Source organism: Ambystoma mexicanum, chromosome 10, assembly GCF_040938575.1.
Source record: "Ambystoma mexicanum isolate Mex_15411 chromosome 10, UKY_AmexF1_1, whole genome shotgun sequence".
In the NCBI taxonomy this organism is placed as follows: domain Eukaryota; kingdom Metazoa; phylum Chordata; class Amphibia; order Caudata; family Ambystomatidae; genus Ambystoma; species Ambystoma mexicanum.
The window spans coordinates 308,612,811-308,638,359 of record NC_090932.1 but is presented as its reverse complement, the minus strand read 5'-3'; the positions used below and the strand labels follow the sequence as shown (position 1 = coordinate 308,638,359).

Here is a 25,549-nt window from a genome sequence, read left to right as displayed (position 1 = left end):
GTTACGAGTGGCAATTGAATGACCTGGGACTGAAGGAGATCTTCCTCAGGTGGGTGCATCCCCAGGTGGATCTATTTGCCTCCCGGGACAGCAGGAAATGCGAATAATCGCCTCCTGGCAGGGGCAGGGCTCTGGCTCCCTGGGCGACGCATTCCAGATACAATGGAACGACATGACGGCATATGCCTTCCCGCCCACACCCCTGGTCCACAGGGTAATCTGCAAAGTAAAGGAATCCCGGCACCTCAGCATCATTCTGATAACTCCTTGGTAGCCAGCGAGACCGTACTTCTCCGAGGTTCTCAGCCTATCGGACAGACCACCCATTCACCTGCCGCTGGGCCCAGCTCCTCTCATGGCCCAGCAGGGGGGGGCAGGGTACTCCACACTGCTCCTCACAAGCTAGCCCTCGCAGTGTGGTTCCTGAACAGATCATGCTGAAACACTTAAGCCTATCTCAGGCTAACCTAGAGATCATCCAGGGCGCTAGAAGCAAGGCTACTAGGAGCCAATATAAAAGTAAATGGTCTAGATTCTGTCATTGGGCTGACTCTAGGGAGATTGACCCTCTTAAGTGCACCTTGGTCGACATGCTCTCCTTTTCAGCACATCTCGCCCACTCCGGTGTGCAGGTGGATACATGGCGCACTTATCTGGCAGCCATAGGGGCTTACAGGAATTCGGAGGAGGGCCTCTTCTCCTCTTCCAACCCGATGGTTAAGCGACATCTGGCAGGCCTCCACAGGCTTTAATTGCCTATAACGAAGCCACACCCCATGTGGGACCTCAATGTTGTGTTGGGCGCCTTGGCGCACAAACCTTCTGAGCCTATGGCGTCCGCGGACATCAGGCTGGTCACCATAGAGACAGCTCTGCTTGTAGGCCTCACCTCACCTCAGCTTGCAGAGTCAGCAAGATCCAGGCTCTGGTGGCATCAGAACCCTACACCACTTTTCACAGGGACAAGGTCGTCCTGTGGACGCACCCTGCTTTCCTACCGAAGGTGACCTCCTCCTTCCATCTCAACAAGGAAATAGTCTTACCCACTTTCTTCGCTGAACCCAAGGACGAGCGCAGAGGGTCTTGCACTGTATGAATGTCAGACGCACGCTTAGTGGTCTATAGAATGTAAGCGCAGATTAAATTTCAGAATCTGTTTAATGTGGTGTGAAAAACACCTGTATGTGTCAAGAGGGAGGGGTAGCCTGGGCCCTTCTTGTATTGTTCTGGTCATTACCCTCATGACACAGGCCACCCTATAACAAAAAAATAGGGTCCCAATACCCCCACCCCCTTGTATAAACAAACTCTTTAATAAGGATGCAATGGGCTTGAGTTGGTGATTAGATTCAAACTAAAAGATTTATAACAATGTTCACAATTTTAACAATGGCATTTGTGATGTGATCTTTGATGTCATGGGTGTTAGTCTTAGCAGAGCACAGTGGTGGCACGAGTTATGGTCGCTTAGCTTACCATAACGTGAATTTCTGGGGGTTTCCGGTTTTACGTATACCCATAATATGGATACGTTGTTGTTAGTGCAAAGTAAGTATAACGTCCCTTTTAACAAACATTTTGCACTGAATGTGCTAGGTTTTTCTTAGGGCAACTGAACTAAAACGTACCTTCACCAACGTTTTTTCACTGAATTTGATCGTTTTTTAGTAGCGCAACATAACAATAACATCCATTTAACAATTGTTTTTCACTGAATTTCATGGGTTTTTATCAGGATACCCTTATTTTGTATAGAGGTACCATACAGCATACCAAATGAAGGTTTGCATGACAATGGGCACAGTAACTGCAGACTGTGTGTCTGTTTGTGGTTAGCGGCTAGCATTCAAACTGCTGAAAAAACAGGGGTTCTCTTACATAGTGGAACCATTCAACAAAGGCAAGGAACGTATACAAAAAGCACCATGTACGTGCATTGCAAGCAAAAATTGAGTAGGTCTGCAAACTCTGTACTTGTGAAACGAACAGAGCAAAGGCATAGGGTATACACCATAATGTAATGCACTAATAAGGGAAATATCGTCTGTCTCGAATAATATTACTGCACTACTGCTTTACATAGGAACGAGGAAGGAAGTGGCAGAGTAAGGACTGCAAACTATTCAGAGCAGAACATCACTACAACGCAGTAAGTACACTGAAGTTTTGCCTAAAATTGCGCAGCTTGTGCAGTGTACAGTAGTGGGAAAACATGTTTTCTTTTGTGTGCAGCAATGCCAAGCACCCTAGAATGGTCGGAAGAGAATTTCCCGCATGACAAAATGAGTAGCAATAGTAACGCCATTGGTACGCAGCACAGTCTAAAAAGTAAGACAGTTAATATGTATTGCTTCATATAAACCAAACAGATATTTGTATCTTTAACAGGACATACTGGAAAAGAAAGGAATGGACCACAAACGGCACTTCTCCCACAACAGCATATGGCCACAGGAAATGAAGGAAACACTGTAAAAACCAGCCTGGATGTCAAAATGCAACAATTGCTAAACAATGTAGCCGCCTTAAAAGATGTTGTGCAAGGACATATTTTAGGAAACATAAAATACCACTGCCCTACCTTCATGTGTAACCCTTCCCCATTTCCCAGCCCACAATCCCCACCAAAATATCCCTATAAGCAGAGACGTTACAATGAGACCTCAATCCTTGCCTCCCCTCATGACGAACTTGTTCAAATCACCAATTCCCCTGTGTATGTATCCATTCGGACTATCCCTTGCCTTTCCTAATAGTGTCTATGTAGCTTCGAAATTAAAGGTGTAGCTGTAAAGTGTTGGTGGGTGTGTGAGTGGCTTTTCCTTTTATGTTAAAATTGCATTATGAGTCTGCGGCACACAGTACTGTCCAAGATTGCTGCAGTCAAGCAAATGGCCAGCGTATGCGCAATCACAATGCAGGTATCCGTACGACGCCTGTACTAGCCGCGTCACATGTGCGCATCTTCTAATGCACTTTTTAATTACTTGTGGCAACGCAAGTCTGTCCGTTCCACAGCTATGCATATATCATCCTCGGTGTCCTGATAATACCGCCCCTGTCCAGCATGCTGGGAAAAAGCTGTAACATACTTTCAGTAGGTTGAGGCGTCCACCCATATGCTAAGGACAGCTGTGCACACAACCATTGCAGTTGCTGTAGCCTACAAACATCCAGCCTGTGCGTAAATGATCACCGGACATGTCACACTTTTAATGAGTCCGTGGAGGGCATGCGTGTTTGTAGCACAACTATTCACATGCGCAAAAAGTATTTTCCCCAATACGCGTCCTGCGGACAGCCGTCCCATTTCAGAACATTTGCGATGTCCCTATGTTACCGCATCCACGCTGCGCGTGGGCCCTTATTTTTCGGACACTGTCCGGACCCTCGGACATCGGAAAAGTACTGTGTTCTGCAATGTAAGGAGTGTCATTGTGAAAGTACACGCTTACAAAGATCCCACAGTGTGCCATTGTACATGTAACTGTTAGAGCGATTTAGGCCTGTTTTCTGGTGGTGGGAGGGGCCTGGCTTGGGCCCATGGAGTGAAGAAGTGCCTGGGCAGAGCTCCTGCCAAGATCCTTTCTATGATCCTAAAATAAGCAGTGGAGAGCACATCCTGAGGAACCAATAGATCATATAAATGCAAGAAGCAGTCCACTAACCCAATTGTGAAGAAACACAGGAAATCTGAGCCGAATTGCTGAGTAATGAAGCTCGTTAACAAGAGCCCCTATCCTGACAAGATGGCGGACGCGACCGTGAGGGGGAAGGGCCGTGATGGGGAAGAAGCCCATCCGAAAACAGTCCTGGAGCAATATGAAAGCGCACACCTGAGCCGCAGCCTGAGACTTACGACGGGACCATGAGGAAGAGCACACATGACAACTGCTTCACCCTGTGACCGAGCCGCTGAGAAACGGGCGGTGCGCCATGGAGACCTGAAAGGAGGGGGCGGCGGCGAGACGGAGGCATTGGTATGCAGAGATATGCCTGCATAGGCCCTGGGCACTGTGGAACACATCTTGAGAAGTCCTGAGGAAGGGGCCCCTACAATTAGTGACCTGAGAAGAACTGGCCCACAGTGGATGGGTGCCTGTGGCTTGGACGTAGCTGCACCTGGCACGAAGAGGTTGGTGCGCCAACTGCAAACACTGTAAGGACACCATTGCTCTAAAGCACAGCCCGCCACACGGGTGAAGTGCACAAAGGGAGAACCGAACACCAGCTGACAGAGCGACAGGGCTGAGCCCCTGCAGACTAGCCCTAACGCATGGAGAGCCTAAGTGAATGTCGGGAAAGACAATGGCCCACTCCCACAGGTACGAGAGCAGCAGCACATAGTGGGCACAGATATCCTGGACAAGCGGCCACGCATCACTGGGAGGTGGCAAGCCTTGCGATGGCCCTAGAAACACTGGTATCCTGCAGGGAAAGTGTGTGAGATGCACAGCGCGGTCCCTGGTGAGCTTTCGGGGGTGGAGGGGACACACACAGATGCTGTGCTGGTGGACATACAAACACCATAACTGTGCCAGCTCTGTAAAGGGGGGGCTGCCCCGACAGGGCCAAGCTCCACAGACACGCAGGCTGCTGCCAGAGTGGTAAAGGCCTAACGTGCACCAGAAGATTTGAAAAATACCAAGGAAGGAGACAACAACTGCGACTAGTGTTACTGCAACGTGGCGATAGAGCAACAACGCACTGTTTGGCTGTCAGAATAGCACAAAAACACATATCTGTAAAACAGTGAGTGCTCCACACCCTGGACACAGAGTAACATGACCTGCAGGTGAGGACACGAGGCTGACCACAGTAACTATCAGTTATAGACCGCTTTGATTGGGTATACCTGCTACACGACGGATGAGGCATCAAGCGAGGATGCAACGTGCGAACCCACGCATATCCTCACGGAATCTGTTGACTGGCCGGAGCCTTTTGAGAGGACTATAAGGTATTGCTTGGACAAGGGTTAACGGAACAGGGCTGGGAGCACAGAGATTTTGGAAGGTGTACTGCTACGCCACTGTTGAAAACCATACAACACTGGCAGTGGCTAGCGGATTGCAGAAGCCGACGCCACAAACAAACAATTCGAGGGAACAGGGGTCATAGTCTGGGAGACACAGGCTGTAGGACTGTGGATCTTGCTGCGTAGTGGCACTGTGGACTCGCGACCAGTCACACATGCAACGCCAAGACCCACTCTGGAATGAGCGAAAGGCAATCTACCCAACAGCAGCACCGGGAGCAGCTCAGATAAACACCTTGCACGAATATCACTTACGCATCTGGGAAAGGGGCAACACTTCACTTGTAAAGACTAGTGCCAGTCCACCACCAAACCCTGTCTCCAAAAGCACACGGATGGACATGTCCCCATCCAAGGGGAAAAGGAAGGCCACGAACATGAACTCCTTTAATGCTGCCAAATCCTGTGAGCCAGCACAGAGTAGTACTGCGTCACAGAGTGAAACGGGGTGCTGCTGAAGCTGGTAAGAAAGACACACAAATACTGGAGGCAATTGCAGCGCTGCGGTCCTTTATAGATACCAATATCGGAGAAGTCAAAACAGACATGCAGTTGATGAGACGGGACATATGCAACTTAGCGTAAAAGGTTACAGCCACGTAGCCTGGCTTGCAGGAAACCGCTGAGACCACAAAGAATCTTGGAACAGGACTGAAAGAACTAGAAAGGAGGAATGCGGTACTGGAATTGCGTGCGGAAGGTCGTGCCCCATGCAACAATGTGCGCTTACTGTGGATTACAGAGAGGATGGAAGGCTCGAACCCCACAAGATTTGTGGAAGCATTGCTACAACAGGAAGTGGGTGTTGGCCAGCTCTCACAGGGATTTGTGGTGGAAAGGGCCCACAGAACCCAGCAAAAAAGGCCTCCGCCGGGCTCACACCCATGCCCGATGATTGCCAGAATTCTGAACTTCCAGGATAGGGAAGTTATACTAAGGTACTCAAGGGAGGGGGTGGGGAATATGGCGAGAGAACGCATGCATTGTTATATACCCAGACTATACGCCCACAGTCCAAAAAGGCAGAAATGCTTTTGTGCCAGTTAAAGCTTGGCTCCGTTAGCTGAATCTTAAATACATGCTCATGTATCCCTCCAGGCTTAAAGTAATTTATAAAAGTCGTGCTGTATACCTAGAATCCCAGCAGCGGCCACGATGTGGCTGGAACATAACTTGGCAGACGGGGATGATGCAGTAACATAAACAGTATCCTGCATCTGAGGGGCAGAGGGTGTGGGGCAGAGAGGCGCTCTGTAATAAGGGCTATGATAGATTAGCAGGTTTAGGATGGATGCGCTTAGAAACCACACTGCAGATTTAGTTTGGTGGGAGGGATTTCGGGCCACTCACCTAGGGTCATAAGCATGACCCACAAAATGGTTAGTGCCGGCCGGTTGTCAACACGTTACAGCCCGCACACATCAACCCGGAAGGGTCAAGACGGTGCGAGGACGCCTGATCGCTGCAGTGAGGGGGCAGCAGCTGGGCGTAATTGTTTAGTTATGTGTGTTGTTCAGTGTTTGTTCAGTTCTTCACAGAAAATGGCAGATGCAAAAGAGAAGCCCCACTGAAAGAGCATGGAGACAAAGGGGCCTGGGATTGCAAAGCAGGTGAGAGGAGGTGTTGGTGTACACAAAGAAAGGGGACCGGGACGACAAGTGGGAGCAATGGGGGACTACCTCACATAGATATGGCGGCTAATATTAGGATACTAACGTGGAACATACGGATAAAGCCTACCTCACAAGGAAAAAAGTCTGCAAGAAACCCACCTAAAGGAGGGTGCTATGGCCAAGGTGAAGGAACACTGGGGGGACAGGGGTATGGAGTTGCATATTCCAAATATGCTCGGGGCTCTTTACTTGGATAAGTGCTGCTGGGTCCTTCTGGCTCCTAATGATGGAGGCAGGCTCGGAGGGGAGATGCTTGCTCTTACGAGGTCACATTGACCAGGTAGAAATATGTATAGTTAATACCGATTTTCCCAATCATGGGATTCCAAAATACTTGAACTTGTTGGGCGCTAAAATAACACTGCACCAGGAATGTTTCTTCATTTGGGGTAGGGATGTCAATTGCATGAGGGATCTAAATCTTGATGGATCTAGCCCACTAGTGAAGCAGGCACAGACAACTTTGGAGGCGCTAAACACATTGCTGGGGAGTGTAGAACTGGTTGATGTGTGGTAGGAACTCCATCCCGCTGAGAAGGGTTATTGCTAGTTCTCCGCACCACGTGGCCTATACACCATGATCGACTACCTGTTTCTGCGTAGGTCCCAGATGATACAAATAGAATCAGCACAATATATAGACAGGTCTATTTCGGACCACTCACCATTAATGTTAGAGTGGAAGATGTTAGGCCCACGGCCCCCTATACCACTGTGGCGAATGCCTGCAGATGCCCTGACAGATCAAGTCTTCAGGGAGGAGCTCAAAGATAAACCAACAGATTACATGGACAGGAACATAGGCAGTGTTGATAAATGGAGCACGGTGTGGGAGGCAATGAAGGTGGTGGTGAGCAGGGAGGTTATCGCTGGAGTGGGAGGCATCAGGAAAACACTAAGAGCTGAGTTGGAAAAATGGGAGGAGGACATTAAGCAAATGGAATCTCGCACACTGGGTAACCAGGAGGAGGAACTAAGCTTAGCATAGGCCAGAAATAACTGTCTGGATGCCTGGGCCGAGGCTCTCTAAATTTGATTACGCTGTAAAAACCACATGAACACATGCAGAGGGCGACAGGCCAAGCAGTTTATTATCTTGGTTATGTAAGAGGGAACACCTGAGGCATCCAACGACGGAACTCAAAGGTGACACTGGCACAGTGCACAAGTCACAGCAAACCATAAACGACACCTACATGGGAATTTACTCACAGCTATACAGACACAAACCCTTGGTGCCCCAAGAGGAGATACTAGGTATACTGGAGGAAATTGGGTGGCCCAAACTAGGTAGAACGCAGCGTGAGGTGCTAAAACTGGACAGGCAATGAAGTCACTGACCACCTGTAAGACCCCCGGGAGTGATGGACTCCCCCCAGAATTTTATAAAACGTATGCTTCTGTCCTGACTCCTGTGCTACATAATGTGTACAAAGAAGCTTATGCTACAGGGGTATTACCGAACAGTATGAGAGAAATGTTAGCGATCCCAACACCCAAACCTGGGAATGCCACTGACGAATGTGACTCATGCCGGCCACTGGCAATGTTGACTATATTGGCCACGCAGCTCTCTAGGGTCATTAGGGGCAATGAATCTACGCAAGTTGCAACATGTTATAGTACAGATGAGAGATTTGCAGGCACAGCATGTAAATCTCACATCTTTCTTGACGCAATAAAAGTGTTTGATTCAGTATATTAGGAATGGCTACTTGCAATGCTTTAGGAATTTGGGTTTGGGGAACAATTTATCAAGTGGGTACAGCTGCTCTACACTGCTCCAGTGGCAAGGGTCAAGTCTGGTAGGGTGGTGTCGGAGTCCTGGGACATACAAAGGGGCACCAGGCAGGGATGCCCACTTTCACCCATGTTGTATGTGCTCGGGCTGGAGCCGATGGTGATTTACCTTCGGAAGCAGTTTCCGGAAGCTGGCATTTGAGTGGGAGGAGTTAGCCACTTAGTGTTGCTGTACGAGGACGATGTACTATTGTACCTGACCGACCCCCAACATAACATGCCTGTGTTTCTTGAAATACTAGACAATTAAGCAAAGGTGTCTGGGATTTGCTTTAGTAGAGACAAATTATGCATATTTCCTTTAGCGGGCCTGAGGTGGAGAGGGGAAGAACTGCTGGATGTGGGACTCAAATGGCGGCTAGATTCCCTTAAATATCTAGGTGTGAACATAAGACACACGCCGGAGCAAATGCACAAAAAAGCAACACGGCTGCAGTAATGAAGGGGCTGTGAAAATCCATGAAATTTTGGTCTAGCCTGCCCCTATCGTTGATGGGTAGAGTAGCCATCACCAAGATGATAATTCTCCCACGGTTTCTATATTACTTTGTCAATGTCCATTGTTATGTTAAAGCTCCTTTCTTTCGTTTACTAGAAGCACTGATGCAGGAATTTTTATGGGGAGTAACCAGACATAGACTGTCGCTCACTACACTATGCCTCCCCTACAAGGAGGGGGGGGTGTACAACTGCCTAACTTCGAGAAGTACTACCTCACAGCGTTGCTCAATTTTGTAGCTAGATCGCTGTCGGACGATGCTACCCCGAAAACGAAATTGCTATAGCAACTGGTAGCCCCCGCCCACCCTAGGTAAGCACTATGGGTACCATTGGGCTGCTTGGGGAACACCCCCATGATTATAACTTTGGGGAGAAAGGTGTGGCAAAGGGCTAAGATGTTGATGAAGCTCGAACACCCGTACTTGCCTGAGAACCCAATCGCTGCTGATGTGTGCAACGACTGTTACGCTCACCTGGTATCCACGGGGACGCCACCCAGCCAGTTGGTTGTTGGTGCCCTTCCCAATGGTTCCCTGGTGTGGCCTCGGTGTCCATGGGATTCCGCCTGGAAATGAAGACTATATTAGGACTGGGCGACCAAGTTAAGTTTTCCCCCTACCTACCTTGTGTTTCCAGCCCCTCCAGGTTCTCTTCTCACCTGGTTGTCAGAATCGGTGGGTTCTCCGTCCTGCTCTCTGTTCTTGTCCTCACTGACCTGCGCTTTTCTCTTTTCCTAGGTCGTGGTGAGTTCCCAGTGCAGATGGAGTTCCGGAGCTATGCCGGCCGAAAAGCAACCAACCAGGTAAGTCTTTAAGCGCTTTGTGGTTGTAATGTCTCCACTAGCTCCTTTAATGATGTCTTTCTCCTTTTCTCAGGTCCTTCGATCCGGGCGGTGAACTCCACCAACAGAGCTGCCAAGGAGCTGCGAGCAGTGAAGGATTATGAATGCAGGTAAGATTCTGCTGCTAACGATGTTCTTGGTTTTTCTGCAGGTCCGGAATTCACCAGGCTCATGAGAAAGCTGGACATGGTGAGCTGCACGTTGCTAGAAGCAAAGTAACGCAAAGTGCGTTGTCTTGTTCGGGTGTGGTTTAAATAGCCACTGTAAAGTAGTCCCTAGGCCACCACACCCAAAACACTACACCGCATAGCTTGGTTCTAGGAATCAAGATATGTGGATGCCTCCATGTTGACTGAAAGCCTAAATAAAGTAGTTCCTCAAGCAGATGTCTTTCCTTACTGATGAGCCTGGCGTCAAAGGTGCCAGGACTGGCCCCAAGGGGGCCTGAGAAGTGGATGCCAGGCCTTATTAGTGATCCGAGCCCTGATCCCACCTGGCCAATGGGCTTGCCAGTGGGGATCAGGGCTGAGGGTTGTGACAACGAAAGTGTGGACCTAGCAGTGGTACGGCATTGGGAAAGATAGGTTATTTACACTTGGGGCGATATGTACGCAGACGGCACCTTTAGGGAATTTGGATCCCTGGTTAAACAAGTGGGGTTACCAAGGGGCACTTCCTAAGATACTAGAGGATATGTCAAGTGGCAAAAGGGAGATGGGAGGGCTGGCCTGAGGAACCAACACCGAACCCACTAATGTCTCTAATGCACGAAGTAAGCGTGGGCTGGAAACCAGTGTCTAGACTATACGGCCTATTGGCGGATAGCCCCAATCCCAGAAGTGGGAAATTGAAAGAGCGCTGGGAGTCGGACCTGCGGGCAGCTAGATCAGAAAGGGATTGGGAAAGGATATTAATATACCCTTGAGGTGTCCAGAAACTCCAGATTCAGGTTCATCCAGCTCAATGTCTTATGCCGCACTTACATGACGCCACAAAGGATAGCCAGGCTCGCCAAAAGCACACCACCGCGGTGCCCCTGGTGCGATGCAGAGTCTGTAAGTCTGATGCACATGTTCTGGGAATGTGGGCGGATACAAAGGTTTTGGGCACGTATAGAACACGCTTGCAAGAAGGCAGGAATAGCAAGATACAATTGGACCCCCAAAGAATGCCTGTTGGGTGCTTATCCTAGGATTAGTAAACTTAGGCATGTGGTCAAATTCATGGACATGGCGTGCATCCTGGCCAAAAGGATCATGGCAATGGCTTGGAAATCAGCAGGGGGCCCACAATTCACACACTGGCACCGGGAATTTGAACGCTGGGCAGAAGCTGAAACTAGAGTGTGGCGGGATGGGGTAACCACGACAGAGGGGGACACGAGCGAGGCCTATGAAGCCTGGAAGACGCTGCTCTGGGCCATGTTCCACCCCTCTGACCACAAACTGCCTTGAATTTAAACAAGTTTTCCTTATAATACTCATGTCGGGCAATAAAATAACAGAAGTTAAGTATTGACTGACAAGCTCCTCCCCAAGAATGAAGGTTGATGGATGTAAGGTCAACCCCGCCCACCTGCAAGGCAATTGAAGTTGGTCACAAATGCATGCTGCCAATACGTGAAGGATGTTTTGTTTAGTTGTTGTTACACTGTTTGATCACAAATGCCAATCAATACATATATTCATGAGTACCCTCCTGTCATTGATGAATGTATGTTTATATAAATGTTAATAAAAATGTTAAAATAAATTGGGGCCGTTTTCCAGTTGAAAGGGCTCCACAGCAGCCCTACAAAAGTAATTCTGATGTGCTATATTACCTTTGCAACTAATGGCAACCATGGGTGCTGCCTCTATGCCAGCAGCACACACACCGTCACCACCACCACCTCCTTCCGAAGGGCCTGGACAAGGGAACAGGAGTATTGATGTAGATAGGGATCAAGAGGAGAGCGAGGATGAAGTAGAGCAAATCCCCAATGTCTGCAGCCAGTGTGACTGCTGGGTGTGAAACTGTTTACCAGCGTAGGAGATGTGCCGAAATTTCGTGATAACTAGGTGAGATGCACTTACTCAGGTGCAGAAAACCTGGCTTATACAGCTATGGCTCCACCTCCATTCGACGACATCTCAAATCGAAACACAAGGCAGCGCAATGGAGGGTAGTGCCCTTCGAACAATGCAGTAGAGTACTTTCCTCTACAGCATGTGCCGCATCTCCTCCTGCCAACACCAGGGACACTCCTGTAGGGCAGAGGATCCCTAAAGCATCCTTGCAGGCCATATGCTGTGCAGCCGACCCTTACCTGTCAAAGGTCATTGCATTGTGCATGTACTGCAATGCGGTACTGTGCAGGGGGGAGCAACTTCGAAGTGCTTTCGAGAGTTCGGTCCGGGAGCATGAGAATGACTGTCCACAACTTAAGTTTGGGCCACCCAACATCTTCCTCTCTCTGCACTTCCCCTATTCTATCCCTGTGGTTGGTGCGCCTTCCAGTACCCTTACTTTCCTTCTGTGTCGTGTGTTACAAGACCAAGAAAGGTGTAAAACGGAAAAAGGAAAAAGGTTTTAAAAAGGCTCCTTTCAGAGCCAGCTTTCAGATGTCAAAAATGGAATTGCCAATGAAAGGATGCAGGCCAACGCGCAGCCTATACGCTCCACAAATTGCGCGGTAAATAATGGGAGGCATAGCTCTGTGAACAACATTGCAGTCGGTTTGGGTAGAAAGGGCTGCCTGTAAAGTGGTTTTTGTTGTGGTGTATGTTTGCGTTTCAAAGGGTTGAAGTGTGCAACACCTACTAGAAAAATGCTTGCTGTACTTGCAAAAAAGGCAGCAATGCATTTTGGATAGGTCACAGAAAAACCAGATTGCCAGGATCAGTAAGATGAACACCATTTGTGGGAAATATCTTTGTGTTATTAAGCATAATATTTCCATTGTGGAAGTAGGACAGGGTCACATGTCGGAAAAAGACACAAATGGCCTTCTTGACAATGCACTTCGGTTTCTCCATTTGCGGACCAAATGAAGAACGCATCCACATCTCTGTCAGTAATATGACAAAAAATTATGTAGGAGTTTGCATACATACGCATGACCTGGCCAAGTGCCTCCTCCATCGCAAACTGCAGACACATTCTGGTGACATGTCCTAAACTTTTCCCTCCACATGGAAGAATAATGATGTCTGGATGATCGAGTGTCACCAAAGTGGCACAAATAGGAACCAAAATCAGCCACTGCATTGCACATACTCCATACCAATGCACATCCACATAATAAAATCCAAAATGTTCAGCCACTGCACAATGTTTTGCATTCACTTACAACCAATGTACCTAGAACTCCCCCCAAAATCCATACACTCCGGCTCCTGAAACACACATCCAAAACCATAGGCTACTGCATTCCTCTCTACAAATGCGCCTTCTGCCACAGGTTTTGTGTACACTCCACACCCAGAAACCTTATTGAGCAATTCCTTAACCTCCACAGTCCCATTTCCATGCCCGCCATCCTCAAAAGCCCCGGATGTGGGACGTATAATCCTGGAACTACTGTGGAGTCCACAGATTTATCGTGCTGTGTGCGGGAGTGGGGTAATACATTTCAACGAGGGTCAGGCATTTCTTCCTTTGTGGTGGCTCTGAAAAGAGCCCTTTTTATTTTTTATTTTTTTCCGGTTTTTATAGGGGTTTTTGTTTTCTCATTCTTACACTAACCTCTTCAATGCATCTTGTAGAATGTAAAACAAAATACCATTTCCAGTGGTAGTCAAAGAAATGCCATTTGCATGGAAAATGTTCACATTTCGAGAATCAAGGATGTCATTGTCACAGAAGAACATCCCAGCAGCGGCCACAAAATCAGACATGCTTCTGTTTATAAGACACCTTCCGACCTCTGGCTGGGGACAAATTACATTGCGATAGTCCCATACTCTTCTTGGTTGCATGGATGAGAAAACCACCTTGGCAGTGGGAAAAATCTGCTTCGCTGCTTTCATCAGCTTCTTTAGTTGACGGAACAAACGTAAACAAGCCATGTAACCCAAATGCAGGGCTCCATAATGCACCACGACAATATGAACAGTAGCGAGAGTGGCCACATGTCTGCAGAGTGTAAGCACAACACCGAAACTGCACACATTGACAGTGCACCACAAAGCCTCCCCTCCTTCCAAATTGAAATTGCCACCAAAGTCTCTTTCCAGGGCATACCTGAGCAGATCTTGCACAAAGGCATCACCCACGATCAACACTGCGTGGCTCCATCTCTGCCAGCCTCATTACACAGAGTAATGAAAAAAGTTATTACCGCCCCTTCCTGTGAAGCACACCCTAATTGGATAATCCCCACAGTCCCATGGCAGGATGAGGCACTTGCGCTTCCCCAACTACTGCGAGGGCCGCGCCCCAGTAAAGCAGGAGCAGTCCTGCTTCCCTTTCCACTACTTTTTTTCCAGCACTCCCTCATTGGGTACTGTTAACTAGTCACACACACGTCCACCAATCCCATCCAAGACCTCTGCATCTAACAGTATAATTTCTGTACAACACTCCATATGTACAGTTAAACATTTGTGCACGTCGCCTGTGATTCGAAAGCACCCCCAGTAGAAAGTTCTGTAAAACTATCCAAGATTTCAGCATCCACATTCATCCACATCGGCACCCATCACCACAAAGTACAGGCATGAATATTCTTTCTAGAATATGTTTACAACTCTGTTATAAGTGCCTATGAGCAGCGTATCTGCCACTGAACCTCCATAACGTACTCAAAAAGCATACTGTCATTTCTCCCATCACCTACCATTAAGTGCCAGTTCAAAGTTATGTGCTTGGAAAGTTTTCATTTACCCATATCAGCCATTGGAATATCCAAATAGTTGCATGGCCACAGGCCCCAGAACACAAAAACACCACCATCTAGTGATGGCGGCAATGGGTCACTTGACTCACTTATGTCCCTTTTGGGACCCATAAACACAGGGGCCCTGACTGGACTCCGTCCTGGCACCTTTGGCGCCAGGCTCATGTAGAGATGTGAGCAGGAACACTTTATTTCAGTGCAGGAGTGCTTTTATTTTACAAGAAGTTTCCAGGAGCTGAAAGCCTTTATTCTAGAGAACATCCTCATGTACTGACCCATTGGGTGTGGCTCCCTAGGCCAGGTCTTCATGTGCTGACTCATCGGGTGTGGTAAGCAGGCTGTACCTGCTGGGCGTGGCTTCAGAAGCTCGGCTATATAAGCTGCTCTATCTTTAAGGCCAATGCTTTGCGTTACTGTGCACTCGCGTGCAATGTGATGCTCGCAGCCGCTTGGACAAGTTTACTTACCTTTGAAACCAGGCATTCTCCTGCATACACACCTACAGGAAACCGGTGCTTCAACTGCAGACTCATCTCCTGACATCCAATGTTCTTGACCCCACGCTGCAGCACCGCGCTCCGCATCCACGAACTCTGACCCTGTGAAGAAGAAGAAAGACCAGGTTAGAACATCCGTCCTAGGGCCGTGCCGCATTTGAACCCTGCACACCCTTTAGTTAACAATTTACCAGCTACTGTACTGCTGCAGCTTCGTTCTTCGTTCCATCTGGTTGCCACCTCGAGCTCCGCAGCTTCTGCCGGGCCGACAATATCACCTGCAAGGGAAGAAAGCAAAAGAGCAAACATCAAACGTTGAACGGACAGTAATACAAGACAACAAACTTTACAATACAACAAGAACAGATGAGGAAAGACAAAGACAAACAGGAACACTTACCTGAAGTATAGTGGCTCAGTCGCAGCACGACTGGACTATCACGTGCAAGGGACAAGTGAAGGAACTCGGTCCAGTTCATACAAGCACCCCTGCCAGAAGCAGCAGGACGGAGTGCTCGCCAAAACTAATCAACAGGTGAGCTTTCCAGGGACAGCTCATCCCACGGGTACCACGGTTTGGGAGAAGGGGTCTGGAAGGGGATCAGGAGCACAAGCTGCTATACTCATGCCCCCTATTCTCCACACAGGAGCAGCCCCGAACAGCATCACCTATTACCACCAGTCGCCACAGAAGCACAGAAGGCGAAGTCGGACCCGAGCTACCTCACCCCCGGGAGGGCTGCAAACGTGCCCCAACGCCTCCGGAGACACCAGGTGAGCGTAACAAATAGTTACTCTCTTCTTTACTTCCGAAAATGGTATGAATTATTTTCCGAACTAACGCATCTCATACAGAATTCGTAAATTATCGCACAAAAGGAGCATCAAATGTATCCTACCTACCTAAACCAAGTACATACATTGGGTGCATAAAAACAGGGTGCCTGCCACTTACCGTGCACACTTCACAGAATGTAACATTACTTACAACGGCAAAAAAATGTATGTGTGCATTGACAACAGTACCATTCGTAAATGTGGATAAATAAGTCCAAGAAGGGAAATAATTGCTGTACTCGTGTAGGAAGCATATATGTGCAGAAAAAGTAATGGAATTTCACAAACAAACACATTTTCCTTTCCAAGCTGTACACCTTTCCCAACCTTTTTCTCACCCTTCCACAACTAGGACTAATCCATTTGCAAAGTAAATACTTCTACACTAATGCACACACTTGCTAAACGGCACATCATACGGTGCACTTACAAATGAACCATGTACCCCTTACCAACAATGCTGATGCTCCCAAATCCCCATTCATATACAAAGCCATCCAATTACAGACACACACTAAGTCTTCCTGCCAACACATCCCCCCTACCCTTTTCTGTAATGCATTCTCCAAATTCAGTCAGTATGCCATTAACAAACATATTGTCTTACTGTCTTCTTTCACAGTTGCAGTTGCCACCTCTGTCCTAAAAGCCAGTGGCGTGTCAACTTGAAAATGCAACCCAGAGGAAGCCTACAATCAACAGCCAACAAAGTAAGTGCAATGATATTGTGGAGGTGCACCTCTTACTGAACACAGTACAGTGTTCTCGTATATAAAGGTACACAATTGCATCAACCAACTGCTGTTTGCCTCATGCTTACTAAGTGCAACCCAGCATTTGCTCACTTTGTGTTATCGCGTCGCTGGCATTATAGCATTCCCACCGTACACTAAGGCACCATTACACAATCGCATACCTCTATCTGTAATCCTCCTACCCTCATATTCATCCATTCATGCACAGATGCACACACATGCATCACAAAATGTGCAGACCTACACTTTCCTTTTTTCTCCAACGGCTGCTACAGAATGCCTAGCAAAAAGGAACTCTGTTGAAAACAATGCAGAAATAGCCCAGCTCTACCTAAAAGCATAAAAAGTACCCATGCTGCCCTAGCAGATTTTGCACAGAAAGTTGAAAGAGAACACCTAATACAAATTAGTATGCAAATATAGCAAGCAAACATGTATTGCAAATGGCACGAATTGTTGAAAACATTTATTGACACGGCTCAAACCAGTTGTGTTTAGAAATAATAGACCTGCACAGAAATGCTGCGCACAATCCTAGAAACAGTTAGTGGCTCAGGAATAAGGCAGGAATTAGACTATTGTGCTTGAATGGTAAATGCATGTTAAACAGACAAGTAGATCCGCAGGAAGTGGTAATGTACATACTGCAGGTATTGGGAAGCAAAAACATAGCCATAAATCAAATCTTTCAGATTTCCTACATATGGAAACCTACATGTACTCTCTGCACTCATGTCATTCAGGAACAAGTCCCTAACGAGCGCTTTCTCTATGTATGTATACCTAACTGTGAGTCCATTTAATTTCAACAGGAGGTTCAAAATGCAAACCATAGAATGTTGCGTAGGCCTTGCAATTCCGATAATCGTTCCAACTTCCATGTACAATCCCATTGGCAATATATAATATAAATGCTTTCAACGTACAATGAAGATGTGGAAAAAAAAGTTACTGCAAGCTTACTACCTTCACACATGGACAGGTATCCTTTGGCAACAAAACATTCACACCAATAGCCGTAATATACCACACAGGCGACACAACCAGGTCAGGTCACTATGCTGCGTGCATTAGAAAGCACGTACAATCTTTGAAGAAGTTGTAAAGGAATTTGTTTTCTTTCATAAAGTAGAGGCCCAAAAATCTCCTTCCCCAAAGGCACTAAAGTGCATAAAATGGTCCTGAAACCGACATGCGCAGCCATTGCACACACAGTCTGCCAACATACACCGTTGATTCGTAACACAGTGCACATATAAATAGTAAATAGGGGCCGTAAATGTACAAATATATATTGTGTCCACTGTACATTCATTGCACCATGTATAAGGTACCAGCATGTCTCCATGTACGTAAAAGGAAGTTCTATGTAACTGTAGGAAGTAGCATCGGAAATGCAAGATGAAATGGTAACCCGTTGCTTCCTGATTTGTTTTTGTAGCCACATGGTGGCCAGAAATGGAAACCTGTCATACCTCTCTATCAACAGGGGAAAAATCATTGTAAAATAGGCTTCAGTAATACGCATGAATTGCCCCAAATGTAGAGGTTCTATGAAATTTAAAAAGAAAATCCATATACCAGTATCAGTGTTGGCATGCATGGCTGCAAGACGTTGCAGTGGGTGTGGCCTACAGCCTTTGCCCATGCACCCAAGACCGTAGGCCTTGGCCAGGCCTACTACAACGTTATGCAGCCATGCATGCATGCGAACATGTGGCCAGGTACCAGAATCTACAAACATAATACACCACTGCACCCAGGAGTTTAGGCCTTGGCAACACACACCACAACGTTATGCAGGCATGCATGTAAACATGTAGGCAGTTACCAGAATCCACAAACATAACACAGCCTCCGGCACCTCTACCCACTTCCACTTGCATAGTATTTTATTACTGCCAACCAAACCACAAAATCTTCAGAACATTGCCCCTGCTCCCATTAAGTACACAGAACCAATACATCATAGTAAAGTGCAGTACTCTGTAATCTGTGCAATGGCCACAACCCAGCCACATCAAACATTCACTGGAACCCTATGCACTTCTATACACACAGTATTCCAACACATCACTCAGTAGACACACTGCAGGACTGTTGACTCCATCATGTCCAGCCATGCACCCAAAACTGTAGGATGTGCTAACAATCATTTCATGAACCATCGGACGCGTCCTTTCTGGACTTCTGGTCCCTGACCCATAGGGGCTTGCACTCAACAGTACTCCAAACATGGCCGCCGAACGTGGAATACTGTTTACCAGTTTCCGCGCCGTACGCATTACGTTCTATAAAGCGGACACACCCCAGCAGCCCTGCGCGTCTCAACGCTACCGCTTGCCGTGGCTAGACGTGTGCTGCCATAGTTCGCTTGTGGTTTTCCTTTGATTCTTGGTTCCCGGTACCCCTAAATTCCTCCTCCTTCATTCCCCCTCCTTTTTGTCCTCCTTGCATCCCGGATCTCTGTGCACTCGTCTTCCGTGTGCACTCTTTGCTGTTTCCTGGATTTCCTCGGACTTCCTGGACATCTGAACGTTCCCAGGACTCGGAACGCTGGAACCCGAGGACCTTGGATTATACAAGACCTGAACTCTACGAAAGAAGACTCCATCGAAGAACTCCAACAAAGACAAGTGAGAAGGGGGGAAACCTGTGACAGATTGAGACGCCAACAAACTGATACTGATACGGACATGGAGGCTGCAGTTCAAGACCTCATGCGCGGCATGCAACAGTTAACCATAGAAGTTCAGAATCTCGAAGCTGAGAATGCCGCATTAAAACAACTAGTCCTGTCAACGTGATTCCGCGACCAAGGAAAGTGTATTGCTGGGCGGAGTAATGGATAAATATGATGGCTCCTCAAAGAACCTTTGTGGCTTTCTTGATTCATGTTTAGCACACTTTACCTTTAAGCCCTACTACTTTTCCACCCACAGGGCAAAGGTGGGCTTTATGATTTCGCATCTCTCCGAGAATGCGTTAACCTGGGCAACACCCTTAGTTAATTCTGAAGATGCCCTCCTGGATGATTATGATGGGTTCGTAGGGGCTCTAAAGACAATGTTTGACCGCCCAGAACAGGTTTACAGTGCCCAAGAACGTCTATTGAATTTCCGACAAGGGTCCCAGGACATGCTTACCTATGTAACACGCTTTAAGCAATTGGCCAAGGAAGCTGATTGGTCCCCGGAGACCTGTTTTACTCTATTCCAGAGAGGACTAAACGAAGAAATAAAAGACGAGCTAGCCACGGTAGCTTGCCCAGGTTCCTTCCAGGCCCTTATGGACCTCTCTTTCCAAATAGACTTTCGAATCCAGGACAGGAAGGCAGAAAAGAAGAAAACAAAGATGCCTTACCAAAATACCTCTATAGAATCTCCCCCTAAACCCAAGCCCACTCCTGCCCCGACTACAGACCCTGAACCCATGCAACTGGAGGCCTTCCGCTGACCCATATCCCCGCGAGAAAGATTGCGACGGATCCACACCAGGCTGTGTATGTACTGTGCCTCAGATAAACATCTTGTGAGAGAATGCCTTTGGCCCCTCCACGACGTTCGGGAAATGCCAGCTCCCGATCCTAGATGGAGCACAGCTTCGGGAGAGAGATGTTTGCTCCACATCTATTCCATCCTTGAACTCTCCTGGACAAAACAACCTTGTGATCTTGCAGGCCTTTCTATTGCCGTCCAAGAAAGAAACTTACCCCATTCTGGCATTTGTGGATTGTGGAGCCACGGGGATTTGTATAGATCAGCATTGGGTCACTACCCACCACATTCCATATGAAACTCGAGACATCATGCAACCTGTAGAGGCCATCGATGGACGACCTCTCTCTTCAGGCCCATTAACCCAGCAAACCAAAGAGATCCAGCTCTTGATAAACCATCATCAAGAGATGATCAAGTTTGATATCATAAAGTCTGCCCATTATCCAATGGAACTGGGTATGCCCTGGTTACAGAAGCACAACCCATACATCAACTGGGCAGCAGGATCCTTGTTTCTTGGCTACGAACATTGCATGTCTCACTGCCTATCCCTGGATTCCTCGTCTAGATCCTCTGAAGGTACGCTGACAGACCAGCAAGGCCCACTCATGGTCTCAAATATTATCCAGGTCCCCAGAGCCTATCAGGACTACACTGATGTGTTTTCAACTGCCATAGTTCAAGCCCTACCCCCTCACAGACCTGAAGACTGCGCTATCGATATTGAACCCTCGGCAGTGATTCCCTTTGGAAGGATGTTCATCCTATCAGAACCAGAGAAAAGGGCCCTGCGAGAATACTTGGATACCAACCTAGAAAATGGCACCATACGACCATCCAAATCCCCAGCGGGAGATTTGTTGTTTTTTGTTCCCAAGAAAGATACTAGGGAGCTTAGGCCTTGTCTTGATTATTGTGGTCTTAATCAATGCACCCTCAAGGACTGCTACCCATTGCCCTTAATCTTGGATATCCTGGAAGTGGTGAGAGGGGCCGTAATCTTCACGAAATTGGATCTCAGAGGTGCCTACCATCTGATCCGTATAAAGGAAGGTGACGAATGGAAAACGGCCTTTAGAACACCCTTTGGTCACCTTGAATACCTGGTCATGCCCTTCGGACTCACCAATGCCCCAGCGGTCTTCCAACGTTTTATGGACCGGGTATTCTCCGATATGCTGTTCCTCTTCGTCATAGTTTACCTGGACGACATACTGATATACTCCAAGGACCATCTTAAGCATGAAGAACATGTCAAGGCAGTCTTACAACGGCTACGTGAACATAAACTCCTGGCTAAACCAGAGAAATGCCTTTTTCATGTCTCTACTGTGCACTATCTCGGATTTGTCCTTAGTCCAGAAGGAATTGGAATGGACCACTCAAAAGTAAATTCCATACTATCCTGGCCTGTTCCAACTACTGTGAAACAGATTCAATCCTTCCTGGGGCTTGCCAACTTCTACCGGAAATTCATACCTTCTTTTTCGGAGATAGTTCAACCGATCATTACATTGTTGAAGAAGGATACTCCCTTCCTCTGGACTGCAGCCCAAGATGAAGCGTTCCAACGTTTGAAGTCAGAGTTTACACAAGCCCCCATCTTGGCTCAACCTGACATTGATCAACCTTTCCTAGTGGAGACTGATGTCTCTAACTACACCATCGGAGCAGTCTTAAAGCAGGAATTCAAGGACAAGTTAGAACACCTGATCGCTTATCTCTCGCGAACCCTAACTCCTAGCGAGACCCATTATTCTGTTCTGGAAAAGGAACTGTTGGCCATCCGTCAAGCCTTCACAGAGTGGTGTCATCTACTCCTGGGAGCTAAACATCCTGTTCAGGTCCATACGGATCATCGGAATCTCCAAGTCCTACAATCCATTGAATGTAGGAATAGTCATCAAGCCTGTTGGGCCTTTGTCTTTGCCCAGTACCAGTTCCAAATCCATCATGTACCTGGAACACACAACATAATTGCTGGCGCCTTATCCTCAATCACTCTCCTGGAAGACATTCGGATTCAAACCCAGTCCTCTGAGATCTGGAAGGAATTTACTGGGAAGAATCGATGAAATCTTAATTAAAACCAAGGATGGGTATTTGTTCAAGGACAATGGCCTGGTCATTCCCACTCAGACTGTGACAAAGGATTACAAGCCTCTGTCATGATACCCTTTATTCAGGACATTGTGGCATTACCAACACTCTCCGTTTAATACAAAGACAGTTTTGGTGGCCAAAAATGAAACATGACGTCCAGCAGTATATCCAAGCCTGTGCAGTTTGCAATCAAAACAAGCATGATAACAAGAGGCCGGCGGGTCTCCTACTCCAAACAACGCTACCAACAAGGCCCTGGGAATTTATTGCTACAGACGTTATTATGAAACTACCACCTTCCAGAACACATCGAAAGGGCCCGAGCTAACACTAAGCACTATGCAGACTCCAAAAGAAGACCAAGACCTTCATATACAGTGGGTGATAAAGTCTGGCTATCCTCAAAACTACTGCCTCGACACTTATGACCTAATAAGTTGGCTCCTCGATACTATGGCCCTTTTTCCATAAAGGAAATCATTAACCCAGTGGCCTTCCAACTCAAATTACCAGACTCCTGGAAGAGGATCCACCCAGTGTTTCACACATCTCCAGCGTCGGACTGGCCCTTTCGGTCTTTCGGCCCGTGGCCGAACGACTTTGGGGTGCCCTGGGGCCGGTTTTCCGGCAGCCACCTCTGGGCCGGTTTTAAAAAAAAAATGTATTTTTTTTTATTGGCAGCAGGCGCCGCGGCCCCGGCCCGGCCTAGTGTGCGCTGCGCTGCAGTGCAGCGCCGCCGAGCCGCGTCGCGAGTATTCGCGTGGGCCGCGGCCAAGTGAAGTCAGACTCATGGGGGGGGGTGGAGTGTGGAGGTGAGTGACTGTTGATCCGCCTGGGATGGGCGAGCTTGGCCAGCCACTGTCTGTCAGTGAGGCAGGGCATGGAGGCTCGGCTCAGGGGGGATTCGGGAGCCAGCCCAGGAGGCACTGAGACCGTCACATGAGTCTGCAGTGCCAGTGCACAATCATCATAGCAAGGTAACACTACTAGATGTCATGTTACCTTGCTTTGATGATTGCATCTGCATCATGCATGCATCATCATTTAAGATGCATGCAGATGATGCAGATGCATGTGTGCATAATTGGCGTCGCCGTCGCGTCGGTGGGGGCCGGTCACGGACGGTGCGCCTGCCGTGTGTGTGGCTGTGCTCCTCACGAGCCTCTCTGGCCTGCGGCTGTGGCGGCCAGACGGCCAGAGAGAAGAACGACGACTTGTTTCATCTGTGGGAGGGAGGCAGGTGTTACAATTGGTGTGCGTGACGCACACCAAAGCAATTTTTAACACCTGCCTCCCTCCCCTCCGGCGAGTCCTCCTCCTGACCCTGGGGGGTGGGTGCGTGCAGCCTTTGCAGGCTGACTGAGGGCTCCGCTGAGCTGGAGCCGGCGGGCACTAGACAGTGACACATTTCATTCACACTTGCTTTCAACTTTGCTGCAGGAAGTAACACTTCTTTGCAAAGTTGAAAGCAAGCAACTGTCTTCAACTTGTGCCTGGGGGGTTTGGGGGGCCGGGCGTGGTGGACACGATTTGTTGTCGTTGAATAACCCCGGACCCAATGAAAATTCGGCTGGGCAGGCAGTGCCTGGCCTGCCTGCCCACCCAATTTGCCGCCAATCACAATCACATATTATGCTGCTGGGCTGGCTGCTGCTACATGAGCCCCCCACCCAGTACAAGCACACACCGTGGCCGTGGTGTCTGCAGACTGCAGTGGACCTCGAGACCGTCCCAGGCAGCTGAAAGCAAAAGCAGTTTCGGGAAGGAAGGAACTTGGAAGTCACAGTCAGCGAGGATACACAGTGAGTACTGAGTACGGGCCGGGTCACCCGTCTGACTCCTGGCTGGCAGAGCTTGTATTGAAGGAATGAAGGCACATACTTTTTTTCTGACAAGAGACGCTCTGATCCCTCTTTTGACACTCCCAACATGTTATCTGGCGCCAGGAACTCCTTCGACATCAAGCAGCAGCCCGGGCACTAGTGGGGAGCTTTGCACTGCGGGCGGGAGGGGGCTGCCTCCATTCCCACACAGTTATGTCTCTGTGTGGCTAGTGTTTATTCGGGTGTTGTTTTCTGTCGTGACATAGTCGATGCCGCCTGTGCTGGGTGGCTGTGGGTTGGGTCGGGTGGGGAATATGAAAACATTAGATTGGCTAATGCTGCGGGCACCGAGTGCAGAATTCGAGCATTTAAAAAAAAATAATAATAATAAAGTAGAACTTCTTCTCCCCAAAGAGATATGTGTTGAAAAAGTTTTTCAGTTTTCTGAGTGTTTCCTAACACGTTAGATTATTACGTAGCTAGCATGACGTATTGTCTTTGTGTGGCCGTCTTAAAATGCCTTCTGCCTGGCGAGGAGGAGTGCTAACATGTTATCCTTGCAGCTTGCACCACAAAACGTCCCCGGGTGAAAGCTTTCCAGCATGAAACCATGCATTTTATACCCTCTCCAATTTTGGCAGATAAGGGAACCGAAGCACAGGGAGACATGCTGTAGAAATCTGCCAAAGAGCACACAATGCAGACAAAGGGGAAACGGGAGTTTAGAAAGCATGTCACGTGTTTATCATATGTCTCTTTTTTTTAATCGCACGTTTTAAAGTTTAAAAAACGGAGGGTTGTTTGTGGTCTGTCCATGCATTAAGCCACGAGTGCTGTGAAGAAGATTAAAGGGGGTTGGGTCGGGTGGGGAATATGAAAACATTAGATTGCCCGTTGCTGAGGGGTGCAGCCAACACTGGGGTGCAGGGGGGGGTGCTACAGGTGGAGTCCCTGTGAGAAGTGCGGGCAACCCCGGGGTGCAGAAGGGCAGTGCCCTGGGAGAGGGAGGGGGCAGGCATACTCCTGGTGCATTGAAAGACGGCGTGTGTGGAGGTAGGTGGGGGGTGGGGGGCAGCTATCTCTGGCAAGGGCTGAACCCCAGTGAAAGATGCAGCCGCCCCAGCAATTCTGGAGCGCAGGACAGTCGCAGCAAATACTTGTAGGAGCGGAGAGGAGAACTCATTTTAAGTTTTCTGCGCAGGGTTCCCAAGTGACAGCTCCGGCATACGGGACGGACCTATGTGATTGACGCACCCTGGGTTAGGCTCCGTGGGGGGCTTGAGAGGGGACAGTGACACGCGG

General features: G+C 48.2%; 1 long non-coding RNA gene across 1 annotated transcript in view; it reads left to right on the top strand.

Moving 5' to 3' along the window:
* The first annotated feature begins 23,837 nt into the window (after window positions 1-23,837).
* Window positions 23,838-25,549, top strand: part of LOC138491393 (uncharacterized) — a 163,424-nt gene continuing 161,712 nt past the window's right edge. The window contains exon 1 of the long non-coding RNA XR_011275995.1: window positions 23,838-24,226. This is a non-coding gene — a long non-coding RNA (uncharacterized lncRNA). The remainder of the gene's footprint in view (window positions 24,227-25,549) is intronic.